This window comes from Rhipicephalus sanguineus, chromosome 1 (genome assembly GCF_013339695.2).
Source record: "Rhipicephalus sanguineus isolate Rsan-2018 chromosome 1, BIME_Rsan_1.4, whole genome shotgun sequence".
Taxonomy (NCBI): domain Eukaryota; kingdom Metazoa; phylum Arthropoda; class Arachnida; order Ixodida; family Ixodidae; genus Rhipicephalus; species Rhipicephalus sanguineus.
The window spans coordinates 209290886-209299086 of record NC_051176.1 but is presented as its reverse complement, the minus strand read 5'-3'; positions in this window follow the sequence as shown (position 1 = coordinate 209299086).

The window sequence follows — 8201 nt, the reverse complement described above, 5'->3', positions numbered from 1 at the left end:
CTGATTGCAAGGGGCGAGCGCAAACGCCAGCTAGAAGCATGGCGTCCGCATATCGCGATGCATAGTGACCTCTCTGCAGAACGGCGGGTGTTATTTAAGCGTCGGGTAGATTGGTGACAATAACAATTCTTTATAATGAGTAGAAGCTATCTGTAGTAACCCTTATCAGTCAAGATACGAGCGCAAGTAGCGACGCACGAGCAGTTGATATAGGGCAGAAACCAAAGGTCAATCAAAATGTGGCTCGGCCAGAACGCAAATAGACCTGAAACGTAAAGTCGCTATAACGCGGCGCCCATGGAAATGAGGCATACATGCCATTCCGGTTCTGGGTTACATGAGGATCAGTGTCATCGCATCTGTTTTCAAATCTGGGTATATCGCCACGCTGTAATCGTGGCTGGAATGCTTTCCAAGCCGCTATTTCTTTAAAAGATCATCACATCGAAAACGCCATCTAGCCCTGATTACGCGTCGCGGTGCGCTACATCCGCAATGACGTCGGGTGCGAAAAAATGAGCAACGAATGCAATGTTATCCTTCCTGTATCTTCCGTCATAATATATATATATATATATATATATATATATATATATATATATACGTGCTCGTTCGAAGAAGTGGCATGTTTATGGCACCAGATTTCAGAAACCGTCGGCACGCAGGAATGACACGTGAAAACGGGTACCGCCCAATCGTGACAGGCGAACGAGATGGCGGCGGTCTCGGCAAGCAGTTCTAGCGAGGGAAGACAGTTCGGAAATCGGCCTCTCGCAGAGGTATCACCTAGATAGACGAGCGCCACAACAGGAGTTCGACGCGCGCGACTGCGAGAGGAGCTGCTCCCGAGCAAGCAATCACCGGCCAGACTGACACCGAAACGTTTCTCTTCTCGGCTCAGAAGGAGAGAGAGAGACAGAGTCGACAGACAGATGGGGAGGGCAACGAACGAAGGAAAAACAGCACGACAGCGTTGCCAGATGGTGAAATTCGGCACCAGATTGGGAAAATCTGGTGAAAATTGGGGGCTGCTGGTGTTGAGGTGCCGGAACAGCTACACCAGACAAAATCTGGTGAAAAGTGGTGAAAAATGTTGAGGAATGGCTTGCCACTACAATTATTCGTATTTACACCGCGTTGTTGCCGACGACTTGTTGGCCCTTCATCCGCATCCCACGGTATACAGCGCCAGTTTCTTGCATCAAACCAAAGCCGGCCGAGCCATAGAGTTTTCGTGAGCAGCCCGATCGTGTGGCGAAGGTCGCGGGACAGTTCGCGGGCCTGCTGGACGCCACCGTGTCCCTCTCCGCTTGTTCCTCTTGTCTTCAATAAAGTTTATTTTCTCCTTCTCCTTTATTATGCATATCCACTTTTATGGCTCTAGAAGGCGACGGGCCCTAAGGAGGTTAAAAAAATTCTAGAGTGGAAGCAATCGAAACTTCTAAGGAGCGAATGTGAAGCCAACGTTCGGGCACACTTTACCTGAAAAACATAGCCTTCCCGTCTTATGTCCGACCGTGACGTAAATGCTATAGTTTAGTCATTGGTCGGTTACTATCCCGAGGAAAGTAATATATCCGAATGAGTACGTATGTGATATGTCTAATAAAGCTTGCCAAGACATTGATAAGGAAGCCAGTAACACAGAGGCTCATTGGTAAGTATCTGTCCGGAACAATTAGCCATCGAAGGTCCGTACTCAAAACCAACCTTTTCTTTACCTCTTATTTTCTGTATAGCTTTTGGGCCCTTAATACGCGCGGATAAAAACAGTAAACAGGGCTAAATGACTGAAGTCGGTTTGTGGACACTGGCTTCATCATCACTTCAGCATCTTTTTAACATCCTTGGGTGGGCCACCCAAAAAACTCCTTGCCTGTTTCTAGGAGTGCGCGAATTAATATTCGATTCGGCATTCGAATCGAATAGTGCATATCCGAAATACCGAATATTTTTCCAGTATACACTATTCAGCATGGACGGAAAACCCCGAAGTAATGATACGTTGGAGCATTGAGGGATCATTTTTGTACACGCTTACATGTCTAACAACAGACCCAACCACGGCGGGCTCGATTGTAATTTATAGCTTCCAAAGGCATAGCGCATCCAAGACGGGACAAGGCGAATGACACGTAGACAGGCATACACATCAGGGGGTCAGCCGGGGGGGGGGTGGGCAGGGGCGTAGCCAGAAATTTTTTTCGGGGGGGGGTTCAACCATGCTTTATGTATGTTCGTGCGTGCGTTTGTATGTGTGCGTGTATATATACGCAAGCAAAATTGAAAAATTTCGGGGGGTTTGAACCCCCCAACCCCCCCCCCCTTGGCTACGCCCCTGGGGGGGGGGGTTGGGAGTGTTCAACCCCCCCCCCCTGAAAATGGTCAATTTTGCTCGCGTATCCATACACGCACATATACAAAGGCACGCACGAACATACATAAGTAGGTTGACGCCCCCCCCCCCCCCCCGCCCCCGAAAAAATTTCTGGCTTCTCTCCTAGCTGATACACATACATACACAATGATGTGTGTTTATGCGTCATTCGCCGCAAGTGTTATCGTGATGTAAATTTCTTGCAAATGCAGTTTTCAACAATTATATTTATCTGTTTATGGCGCTATAAAGCCCATTACGTGATAACTGGTTGGTTTATCTGTCTCAATAAATGTTTAGCTCGATGTGCGGTGTTCGGTTAAAGAGCGCTTAATTCTTATGCATCAATTTTATTTAAAGGCTGGTGACAAAGAGCCACCTTGAATACCCTCGTCACTGCTGTATTTCAATGTACAGTTACAAAATAACCCGAATGCTCCAGTCGCTGATGCGTACGCCTACCTCAGTCTACATAATTGTAGTAGTTTTTGTCAATTAAATGTAATCGTAATGTTCCTTTGTTAAAATTTGTGAATATTCTTGCAAAGGAAGTGTTATGGAGTCCTGGAGCTGTTCCGAAAATGGTTACCTAACTATTCGTGCGTCACTTCGCGACGGTGGATGCTCCTGTAGAGCGCCACCGCCACGTGCAGACGCGTCTTCGTTTGCGCGCACCCGCCGCGCCGAGGAATTGTGTGCCCCCCTCCCCTCTTCCCCCCTCGCACACACACGTACAAGAGATAGCTACACCCCCCCCCCCTCCTCCCCTCGCTGTTCTCCCCATCTGTACATAGCCCATTTCATCCGTCTTCGGCGTTTGTTTCTTTGCCTGGGGCTCGGAAGAGCCACCTACGGACTATGCAACTTCAATGGCGCACCATCCACCCTCTTCTTCCCGTGCTTTCTTTTTTTTTTCTTCGAGAAGATAACCCTGCTCCCTCCGCCGCCCTCCGTTCACACCACCGTCCCGTTTCTTCTATTTTATATATCTCGTTTTTCTTCCGTTCTCCTATTTCACTCCGCGGCGCCTCGTTTGTTCGTTCCCACTCTTTTCGCTGCCCAGAAGTTTGCCCGATACGGGATGTTGTGGGAAGCGCACGCCTGCCTTTTTCAATGGCAGCGGAGGGGCCTTTCGCGAAACAAGCATCGACAAGGGTACTTGAAACGAATGCATGGCTGAAGCTAATTGCTGCTGCAGGACACACAAAGGATCCACTGAAGAATGCACCGAACGTTGCCGAAAATCTTTGTTTTTTTTGATATACGAATGCGCACAATGTAAAATTGCAGAAATATCCAAATCACTCTCCTTTGTAATAAGATCATTATAAACAACAAAAATATTTTCTCTGGGGCAGGGCTTTTGCAAAATAAAACGCTAAAAAGAAACAAAAGTGACGTCACAGTCGCCATATTGAAGTGTTGGTGAAATCTGGTGAAATTTTGTTCCAGGGTTGGTGTCGGAGCCCTTTTCCAATCTGGCAACGCTGCAGCACGACCAAAGGGAGCTAATGTACACTGCCCGTTCCGGCCTCGAAGGCTGGGATATAAGTTCCTCTGCAAGCAGTATGGCAGGCCCCCTTTTTCGGCAGCCGTGTAAGCAGGCGGAGCGCAGCGAGGCGGCAAGCTGACCCGGAGCTAACGGCCGCAACATGACGAATGCAGCCATTCCAAATGCGCGGGCGCGCGCTCCGCTTTTCGCACGACAGACATCTTCGCCGGGTGGAAAGACGCGGGAGTTGTGTGATGGATTCCGCGAGTGGTTTGGCTTCCTTTGGCCACCCATGTTCTTTTTTGATCTTTCTGTTTTTCTCCGCGTTCCACTGCATTTACATACTTCGAAATACTCGTGCTCCGACTGGCGGCAGCCAAGGCTTAGTCGTCGGCGGAATGCCCAATTTTGTCGGCTGTGTAACGCGGCTGTTGAATACATCCGTGCTATCCATTCTTGTGGAGCCTCAAGTTTTTCCGCTCCTTGTCCATTCTTTTTGTGTGCATTGGGGCCTTCTTATCTGCCATACGTGACGCATATTATACGCATATTGTACGAGACGCCTCGGCGGTGCCCCTTTTCTTTATATGTGGGATTTCCAATCGCGAACTTTCAAGTGGACCTTCCTCTATTCATACAAGTGGGAGGAGACCATGTTCCAGGCTCATTTTAAGGGCATTATATGCGTCTTGTTACTGTTTCATATCGCCTTAATCTAGACAATCTGGTCAAATAATCTTGTAAATCAGTAAATTAAAACTTTCTCATGTAAGAGCCCCTTAACTCCTTGAACCCCCTTGCGTTGGTGACCTTTACATTTTTCTGCATTGGACGAGGTGTACCAGCCACATTGGTCCAACTGTTATGAACATATTTCTTAACTTCTCGGAATCAGACTCATTTTAATTTTATTTTAAGTACGCCCGTTTAGCTCTCTCATTTCCCTCTGGCGATATCACATTATGCGCCACCGTTCTATCATAGTCTGTGCACGCTTGCACGCTTGTGTGAACACAGCATGATTTTGTCATCATTCAGCTTTATTCATTATGTACAATATCCTTTCCTGAGGTCGACATAGATTGTGCTCCCAGCGCGGCGCACAGAGCGCGCACAAGTAAAGCAATCAAGCTAATGAATTTGTCTGAAGGTAGCGCCAGAACAAACCGGTGCCGCTGTGCAGTGTAGACACTTTCGCGCCCACCACTCATATTTTCGGCCGATTCCCTTTAAGGACGGGTACGTTTGGAGAAATTTAAAAAATTGATACGATGGAAGTTAATATAAGCGTATCTGACGTATAGGCAGCATAGTAATACCGAAGAAGGATATGTGCGGTGCTAAATATATTGCCACTATTGTGAGCAGCGTCTGCCTTTGTAAGCTTATTCCTTGTTTAAGGCAAGCCAGATTGCTCCTTTCTATCGGCCCAAGCGGGGCGATTTCTTTTTGCGAAAGGAAGTGCTTGTAAACAGAGTACGGTGGCTTGGTGCGCTATCATCGAGTCCCTCTCTGCGAGTTTATATCCTGGTCTTCACAGAACAAAATATCGACACAAACGAGCGGCGCACCCGAAAGGAACGATGGATTGAAGCAGTGGAGGACAGTCGGTGCGTGCCGTAAATATTGTTCCGGAGTTTGACACGTATTGCAGTAGTGTGTTTGTGTGCGGGCGTCTGAACGCGTTTATGCCCTATACTTAACAAAAACGACTGGCTCGCTTGCGGACGCCGAACACACACGTACTCTTCCCCCCTGCTTGTGGGCCTCGGAACCGCTACTTTTTTCGATATATATATATATATATATATATATATATATATATATATATATATATATATATATATATATATATATATATATATATATATATATATATATATATATATATATGGATATATATAAATAATGGCCTGTACCTTCGCGATATGTGGGCAATATTGCTGGACCGCAGATATCGATTTCACCATTCTAAAGCCCCGTCTGTGCAACAAAATGCAGGGCGCGTGCTCGGAAAAGTTCCCAGGGCTCGCTTGTAGGGCCGTTAGTTTCGCCGGCGAAAAACAAGCCAATGGCGAAAGCCCGTAAACGGTCCCCCCCCGAGTCAACAGCGACAAAAGGCGCCCTTCGGCAGGCCGTGGTTGTTTTCTTTTCATCCGTGTCGCACTTCTCCCATTGTAAAGCTCTGACAGCTCTTGTTTCTTTTCTCTGGGCACCGAAACCAGACCCGCAGTTCTCAGAAACCACTGAAAGGCACCTGCGCCTCGGGATATTCGAGCTAGCGTCAACAAAGCGCACGGCGATTATTAATGGCAACAAAACACTCGCTTCTACTGAAAAGAAAGAACGAAACAGAAAAAAAGAAGGACCAATAGCTAGAAAGAGAATAAATGTCCAATAAGCATTCCGATCACGGCTCACCTCTACCGTTGATGACATTTCATGCTACATTTAAATCGGCACCCCATGAACAGTCCCCGTAGCAATGGCTCCTCAAACTTGTTTGTTTGAAAAAATGTCGACAAAATGTAGGGCACATTTGCGAAACTGCGTGCACTATTGTCATACTGGTATTTATTTTACGATGCACCAGCTCAAAGTTAACAAATTTGCAGCAAAAGCTTTCAACAAATGTGTGCGCCTATGTGTGTACATGCGCGAGCGCGTAAAAGTGGCACGCGTTTGTGTGTCGTCTTGCTTTGCTTTCGAACACTCGGTCGTTTCAGAAAATGAAGATTTCTTCATTTCCCCTTCCACGAGTAATTTAAGTTTTGCCTTCATATGAACTCGTGCTTTTGATGCCACACGAGAGAGTGCGCGCGCGCGATAGAGGGAAAAAAAAGATCCTCTTCGTGACAAAGTGTAAGTAGTAGGTTCTGTAATATATTCAGCACTGCATTGAGTATCGTCTAACGATCACAATCTTTCCACCATCTATACGAAATGAGCGCTAAATTTAAAGTAAAAAAAGAACAATTTATGACCAGTATAATCTCAAAAACACGTAGCATTCTCTGAAGACCACGTGCATTGCTTTTAGTTCTCGTGGCACCCTTCTGGAACACGGTCTTTGTCAATGTCATGTCCGATATATATATATATATATATATATATATATATATATATATATATATATATATATATATATATATATAAAGTTAGTGGTAGCGTGTGTGATTATACCCTTTAAATTTTTCGTTGCTAAGTATCGATTACTTATATAACACTTAACTAGCCATAAATCTAATTCTTGCTTGAATCGGTAAAATATTAACTTTATGTTGTAGTCCGCCTCAGAAGATAACCTCAGAATCAAGCATTTATTTTGTGCTGAAATCTGATGGTTGTTTTTTCCGAGAAAAAAGCAAAAGCGCGCCAAATACGCCAAATATGAAATAGACACGCGGTGGCGCGCCGCTGCTCAAGCGCAAGCGTTCTTTGGTTGCTACACGGCTGCATACGTTTATGGCCACATTGTTCAGGGCTTCACGCTCTTTGACAGACGCGGCATGAAAACACGCCGCTAACGCGTCCATCAGTCCGAAACGTTGGAACAAATAAAAGTTTTCGTATGTTCGTCCGTCCGTTCAATCAAACACCCACACAAACACCCACACGCACTCACAGACGCGCATATATATATATATATATATATATATATATATATATATATATATATATATATATATATATATATATATATGTACGGCGCCTACAGGCCCTTCAATCCTTGAAGAAAACTCTTGAAATTGAAAAGTGTCTCTGTTCAATGCCCTTGAATGTCCTGGAATTATTTCCCCTCGAAACGCCTTGAATTTCTCGGAGAATACCTCATAAAAGAAGATTTAAGATTATGTCACAAGCTTTCTGTGGTAGGTCGGAGTGGTCCCAGGAAACTACCAATTTCCACATATCATACAATCGAACTCGGTTCCATTGCACCTGGACAGGATCAGAAAACACTTCAGTACAATTGCGCAACAAAAAAAGACACGAACAACAAAGAAGACATACCCTGCGTTGGCTGTGTATTCTTCTCCGTTTTCCATGTCTTTTTTGTTGCGCATTTCTACTGAAGTAGCGGATTACCAACTAGCCCAGGATGCTGCTCTCATTAAAATCGCAAAATACTTTGATATATTGCTAATTCAATATATTACAGATGTAAGACACGGGTAGTACGCTTCGCTGCATGATTGCTATTGCGGTTATTTGTATACTTTGCCGCCCTACATGCCTGTGTTGTAATGAAAGATCTTAGAACAAGTCCACAATAACGGAGTGCAAACGAGGCCCTTGTTTCATATTTTGATATGCACACCTTGCTCACCT